The sequence below is a fragment of the Ursus arctos genome, unplaced genomic scaffold (assembly GCF_023065955.2).
Source record: "Ursus arctos isolate Adak ecotype North America unplaced genomic scaffold, UrsArc2.0 scaffold_9, whole genome shotgun sequence".
NCBI classification, from domain to species: Eukaryota; Metazoa; Chordata; class Mammalia; order Carnivora; family Ursidae; genus Ursus; species Ursus arctos.
In genome coordinates, this window is record NW_026623111.1 from 26,533,742 (window position 1) to 26,541,691 (window position 7,950).

Here is a 7,950-nt window from a genome sequence, read left to right on the forward strand (position 1 = left end):
GTGTAGGTTCAGCTTTAATTAAGCTGGATTCTCTGAATACACTGAAAGAAGGCTAAAAGGAAAAGACCCAGAATCTCATTGTCAATCAAGATGAAAACATCCTGATGATATCCACACACACACAGTATAATACTGAATTTAAAATCCTCTGGGAGATCATACTTTAGTTATCGGATTAGAGACATATACAGGACTGAATATTTATTTATTATAATTCTATGATACTTATGGAGAAAATTATTATTTTTCCCTTTCCTGCCATAGTTGGGGTTGGAAAAGAAGGGATTATGGTAGAGGAAAAGTATGACTAAATACTTTTATATCTTTAGTTAGAAAATAGCAGAGGATAGAATATAATACAGTGCAATGCAAGGTTTATTTCATCTCTTCTCAAACTGTAGTATACAGAGAAATCAACTGAGTCTGATGTTAAAATGCAGATTCTGATTTAGTTGGTCTGGGGTGGAGATCCCTGAAATCCAGCTTCCTGGTGACCAAACTTTGATTTATAAAGTTAGTGTTTTAAATACCTTGTTTTCTAGCACACATGTCCTTTTTTGGAATGAAATTGTGTTCTGAACTGTAATTTTTCAAATGAAATATAAGCCCCTTGAAAGCCGGAACAGTTTTATAACTCTATTGGCAACCTAAATAAAGAAGGGAAACTGAGGCAAACTCAAATGATCAGAAATTTTGTTGATTTAGGAATCACAGAGGAATTGCAATTCAGGAAACATGCTGTAGCAAGTTATGCACAGGTCCCTTGACAGTTTAGGGCAAGCTGTAGTGATGGGTCAGGAGTGCGAAGAAGGAGAAGTTCAAACAGAGTTGAAGCAGTTGGTTCAGTAGCTTGAGGACGGGGAGAAATTCTTGGTGGATGTTCATTGGTCAGGGTTAGGTCTCAGTCTTCCATAAATCAGGCATTCAGTGGAAATCAGTCTATTGGCTTTTAAGGTCTTTTCTCAGGACACATCACATGCATGAGATTCTCCATTTCATGACCTCCTGCCCTGTTTTGGATTGACATTTTTTCACACTATGTATCCCTAATCCTGCCTGAGAAGTGTTCAGTAAATATTTATGCCTAATAGTGGTGTTGATAACTTCTGCACATAAATTGCTTTAACTTCCAAACCCCAAAAGCCTGTAGTAATTGCTAGATTTCAATGTTTAAAAATATATCAAGAATGATTACCTGTATATACCTTATTTTGAGTTTGAAAGTTGATTTCTGAATCCTGGCTTGACCAATTTTTGGCCATTTGACTTTGGAAAGTTTGCCCAACTTCTCTGTGTTTTGTTTTTCTCACATAAAATGAAGTTAGAAATTATGCCAGCCAAAGATTATTTCAAGGATTATGTGACATATTTATTACATGTTAAGAAATGTGTCTGACATATTGACATCTCCATGAATGCTAGTCATTTTGATACTTTTAATTATTTTATATGTAGTAGGTACATATACATGTATATTTATATGAATTTATAAGTATTTAAAATTTTTTATAACAAGCAGATCTCTATTTTGTTTAAAATCTGATAATACAAACCTATATTAATTTCTGTAACTTAACAGGATTTGATACTTTACCTTTGTACACTCTTGTTTAAGAATATATAATACTCATGAAAATACAACGAAATATAATATTTAAGCTGTAATTCAGTACTTGGCGTGCTATTCATGAACAGCAGTACTGACATTCCATTGTTCGTAATATCAGCTGAACATTCTGAGTTATACCCTTTATTTATCTGAGCAGCATGTGCCACTGTAATTGATAAAATATAGCTTACTCGTGATTAACTTATATACAGTACAGCATTCACATCCTTACAATCATGGTTCTTTATGTAATTATATCTATTAAAGTGTATATAAATAATGTTACCATTATGTAACTCTAACAAGGAAAAATACAAGTTTAAAAAACTTCAGAATTAAAAAAGGAGAGACACGGGAAGAAATTTCCTTCTAAGTTACCTTCATTTTTTACTTTTACAACGTGTACTTAAAGGAACAATGAAACACATCAGTGCATAGAAAAGCTGGAGAAATCTTCTTTGACAACATAGGATTGAAAAGTTTATGTAATTTGACTTTGGAGTGTTCTGTAGCCTGTTAACCCGAGGTGCTTGTTCTTCTAAAAAATATCTAGTTCTTCATTTCACAAATATTATTCACACCTGATAGATTCTAGGAGCTAAATGTGAAGCAAACCATAACAGAAAATGGAATAAAAACTCTGTTCAGTAAATACTCTCAGAGCACATATGTGTATCTCTTAATTTAGCCTTGAAAACCTAAGAAGGCTTCTTGGAAACGGCAAATCTAAACAGGATGCCCATTAAGTTATAAAAGCCTAAAACTCCTAACCCCACACTTACCTATTTTCTTTCAATGTAAACTTTTTAGGAAATATGAAGATTTTGTTTATTTTTAAAAAACAAAAAGGGGGGATAATTTTAAATCTTTGGTTGGTATCCACATATTTTTTTTCTGTGTCTTTGTGTGTTTGTTGTCAACGGTTGATAAAAGGATGTGTTTACTCATTATAATCAAATGAAATAGGAAAGTTGAGCAAAACCAGCATATATCAATTCATGACCAAATAAGGATAGGTTAATTCTCAGTTTAGGAAGTTCGAAATTGTGGTGGGTCATATTTGTTAAGGATTTTCCCATGTCTGAGGAGTGCTTGCAGTTGTTTTTATTATTTGACTTACTCATTGGGTACTTGAATAGTGTAGAGAGCAAAATGGAGTCTCTCATGTCAAGCAGGGGCCTGTGTTAAGAAATGACGCAAGCAGGTAAGGTACTGCAGTTAGGACATATCGCAGGGGCCAACATCAGCTGACACCCCAGAACTGATATCGAGCGGAACCAGAGGAGGGTCTGTAGAGACCCAACACTGATTAAATCCCTTTAAAAAGGAAAGGATTTTGGCAGCAAACTGTCAGAATCTTCAGACCTGACCCCTCTGTGTCTGACCACTTAAAAAAGGCAACTGCCACGGAGGTCTTTGCCCCATTGATCTCTGAATAGAACTGAGATCCTTCCCTGCTTGAACATCAGAAGCAGTCAGTGTCCAGAGCTGACCCGGGCCAGACCGAGGCCTTATCTCAACTGCGCGCCCATAGACTGGCTTCGAGTTTGGTTCGTTCACTTCCTGCACCCTTCTGTTATCTTGTTTGTTTGTGGCTTGTCTGCTGTCCTGCTCTGTATGCTGTGGAAGAAGCCAAGTTTATTCACATGGTGAAGTGTCATTGAGTTTGGAATCCTTACCTGCTTTATAATTGGGATTAACGTTGCTTTATGATTGAATAAAGATGACATTGTGGAGAGACACATGTCGTGTGTATGCCTTCATAGCGTGCTCATGACACATGGATTGTTTGGGACTCTGGTTTGTGTGTGTGTGTGTGTTGTTTTGGTAATTTATTAATAAGTAAATTGACTTTTTTCAAATAGGTCAGGTGAAATTCTGCAAAATCATATTCTTCATTAATGAAAATTTACTTACTGGTTGAAATGATAAGAATATGTGTGGACCTGCATTTGTACTCTTGCTCAGTGCCCACAAATAATAGTGATTAGGCTGTATCCATGTCCTTCTTGTTCGAAGCTGATTCTTAGGGGAGGTGTGTTTCGCGGGGGTCTGTCTGAGACTCTGCCTTAGGAAAGACAGCTGCCTCCACTCTGCAGCGTTCTCTAGTAGAAGTTGAGAAGGGAACGTTCAGGATTCAACCTATCTTCTCTTCACACCCTGCCTCTTCTGTACTAGGGATGCAAGAAGAATGTCTGCCACTCTCAGAGGCTGCCAACCCCTGGTCTAGAAAACAGGACCTACGTTTAGATAGCTTTCACTGTATAGGACCTTCCATGGTTCTATGTACCACTTGGTTGGATAGTGAGGAAAGCTGAGAAAAAGGTTATAAACAGGACTTCATTCTGAAAACAGTGTGAGGAGCCTTGTGGGATGTAGGAAGTAGAAGCATGCTTGATTTTTCCCATCACTGGAGAGACCTTGGGTGGAGCTTCCAGTCGGTCATGAGTTCAACTTCAGGATCCTTACAACCTGGATGTATGGAATTGGAGAAGGCTGGCTTTTGACTGGTATCAGTGGCTTCTTCTAGTAAAGTTTGGGGTGTAAATCTGAGGCTATCTTATTTCATTAGTCAGTATTTTCCAGAGAAACAGATGAGTAGGATTTATGTGAATACATAAGGAAATTTGTTAAGAGATTGAGAAGTCTCATGATTTGCCATTTGCAAGCTGGAGACCCAGAAAAGTCAGTAGAATTCAGGCTGAGTCTGAAGGCCTGAAAACCAGAGGAGTCATGCTGTAAATCCCAGAAGAGATGAAGTGAGTTGTCTCCGTCCAACAGTGAGGCAGGAAAAAAAGGGGACAAATTTCTGCTTCTTTTACATTTATTTCTATTCAGGCCTTCAAAGCCTGTATCCATGTCCTTCAAAGGATTGAAGGGTGCCCACCCACATTGAGTAGAGCAATCTGCGTACTAAATCCACCAATTCAAATGCTAATGTCATCCCAAAACACCCTCACAGTCACATCCAGGAATCATGTTTAATCTGGGAACTCCATAGCCAGTCAAGTTGACACATAAAATTACCCATCTCACTAATCTACCTCGACAGAGTCCAAACTTTTTAGTAGGTTATAAAGAATGCCACTAGGAGAAAATGTATTTGCTCAATTTCAGACTCAGCAAAAAGATACTTAGTAGATGAAAATGCTGCTTCTTCGTGAGAATAATTACGTGTTCCAATATGAGCGGTGATGTTTTGTGATCTAGCAACAGCAGGCTGGGGTAGAATATTTTCCGATTTGGTATGTGGGGAACTTTCAAATATTTTAGGGCACTCATCTTTCCTTTCAGTAACCTGTTCCTTTGAGGATCATAAAAACCTTGAGAAATATCAAGATTTCTTTTCAAATTTTGTTCATTGAATGTCTCTTTTTTTTTAGCCCTTCTAATAAATTTGAGCTCTCATTTTACTCCCACTACACTGGAAACTCAACTTTTCCTAAAGGCTGATTATGTGTAATATATACATATCAACTAGACAGCCAATTAGATATTTTGTATTAATTTAATATAACTTAGTTGTCGAACCTGTAGGCTGTGTATTCAGACAGGCTGGGTTCAAATCACAACACAGCTACTTAGCCAGCATGAAAAGTTACTCAACATTGTTAGGTATTAAGGAAATACAATTTAAAACCTAATTGAGATACCACTCTACAACTACTAGGATTATTCAGACTTTTTGGAAAAAAATTGAAGGGATATGGAAAAATTGAGTCTCTTACACATTTCTGATAGAAGTGTAAAATGAAATAATTACTCTGAAAAATGTTTGATAGAGTCTTTTAGAGTTGTATCCTATTTTCCTTACAATTTACATATAACTACATTTATTTATATATGATTTATTTAAATGTGCTCTCATGTAAACCACAATTTTTGTTAATTACTTTTTGTCGTTGTTGTTAATTACACTTTATCACCATGAATCTTTTATCTGAGATCACCTTCTTTTTGATTTATATTTAATCTTAAACAATATAAAAAAAATTACTATCAACAATGGTCTAAGAGATTTTATACACTTAGTGCCCTTGAAAGAATTATATAAATCAGAGAATACAAATTTTCATACCATTCTATCAACATGAACTTTTTAATTGAGCAAAGGATTAAATTATAGAAAATAGAACAGTGTCTATTGTTAAAAAAACATACAAACATATTAAACACAGAATTGTATATATTGACAATTAAAATACACTTATTTCAAATTTTAATCTGTTTTACAGTGGACAAGTGCCTGGCTTTAAATAACAAATATGAAATATATGCAACTGAATGTTGAATGTGTTTATTTACGTCGTTCTGGCAGAAACATGCTTCTCAGATTCACAAACAAGACACTTAGATCGTTCAGAATCTAGTTTTAGGAATAAAGATCGTTATATCCTGAGAATACTTAAAATTCTGGGACAATTTCAAAGAAAGAATACAGTTTATTGTTAGAGACACAAAGCTTAAAGTTCTAAAACAGTGTTTTTGATTTTAAAAAGTTGGCATTTGAGCCAAGTTTTAAGGTAAATAGAACTCACTTAATTGGTTCATCAATGATTTTAATCAAGTTTCTTTTTTGAAGGTCTGTAGAGATTTTGCTTGCATTTGTGTCTGCTCCCTAGAAAAAAAATTCAATGTGATTAAATAATTCTACTCATTTAGTACATTTTGCTGAGTTTTTTTCCCCAGAGTAATTTGTATTTGGATAAAATTTGTGTATTTCCAAGCCAAAGCTAGAGTCTTGAAGTTTATTTCTAATTAGTATCATAAATGTGAATAAATGTGGCGTAAAAGGAACAATAGTTTCAAAATATTTTTAAAAGCAATGTTACAGAGACTTATGAAAAGGAAGCCTAAGAAAAGCATGTATCTGAACTATTAAATTCTAAGTTAATATTGTAGGATATTCTGAGGGCAGTAAGTACCTAATTGATTTTCCCAATTCAGCCTTAAAAAGAGCCTTGGGGCTAGTTTGTACTTGTAGTCTTGCTTTATGGACCTAAAAGAATAAGTGTGTAAAGTATCACATATTCCAAAGAATTCAAGTCATAAAATGACTCTCGGATAAAGAAATAAGTATAGTATTTCATGCCTTAAAGACATGATGCTAAAAAGAAAAGTACTCAGTGTAAAAATTATTTTTAAACAATTTATTTTAGCATACACAATTTTGAAACTAGAAAAGAGAAAGTTATAATATGTGTTGGAGGCTGAGTTCCTGGGGAAGCTGGTTCTAAGAGAGATTATTGTACAGAAAGTTATTTGGGGGGTGCTCTCAGGATCAAGACCTATTAGAAAAGGGGAGAACCTAGATTAGTCAGAAAATGAAATTGGGGTGAAGAGCAATCTCAACAAAGGCTTCAGCTTCAGCCTATGTAGAATCCTGGAGCTCGAGTGGCCCATTACAGTGTTGCCTTGTGGGGCCAAGGAACCAGCCTTTATATCCCTGAGTCAAGTAGTCATAGGATTGGGCTGCCTTCAGAAGGGGGCATGACTTGAGCAAAACATCTCTTTTCAGCTGAGGACATTCTTGAAAAAGGCAGACCATTAATTATGTGAGCCAGCAACTGGGAGTGATGTCACTCCATTTTGAAGGAAATTTGTGAAGTCATTGGAGAATACTCCACATTACCTGACACTTATTATGTTCTATGGCCCCTCCCTGTGCTGAATGCTTAGGATATATATTTCATTTTATCTTCAAGATATTTCTTAGCCCATCTCTGAAGCTTGGAAAATGAATAAACTTGCCCAAACTATCAGCAAATGGGTAGTTCAGTTAAAACATTAGAGCTTCTGTTAAAAGTCAACACTTTATTTGTAAGCATGCGTCTATCAGTAGATTCAGAAAACAATGTTTTTTCATCAGATTCTAATTTCTATTATTCCTATCTAAAGGAATATAGATACAGGGAGAATTATTTCATGGATTTCAAACTCTTAGAAAACACAAATTTTTTTCACAGCAGAAAGACATTCATTATATATACAAGGAGGCAACACATTTTAAAATATGCATTCTGGGGGCACCTGAATGGTTCAATTGGTTAAGCGTCCAACTCTTGATTTCAGCTCAGGCCGTGGTCTCGGGGTAGTGAGATTGAGCCCCCACTGGGCTCCGTGTTGGGCGTGGAGCCTGCTTAAGATTCTCTCCGTCTCCCTCTGCCCCTGCCCCAACTCTCTCTCTGAAAAAAATATGCATTCTACAGACCATAATATTGGTGAGGTTTATCAGACAAAAGTAAACTGAGAATGCCTCTCTCCTTTCCCTATTTCATTCTTTCTTTTCAAAATAGGAGTTTATAGTTTCTCATTGGAGCACACTCAGTGTGTCCATCTGC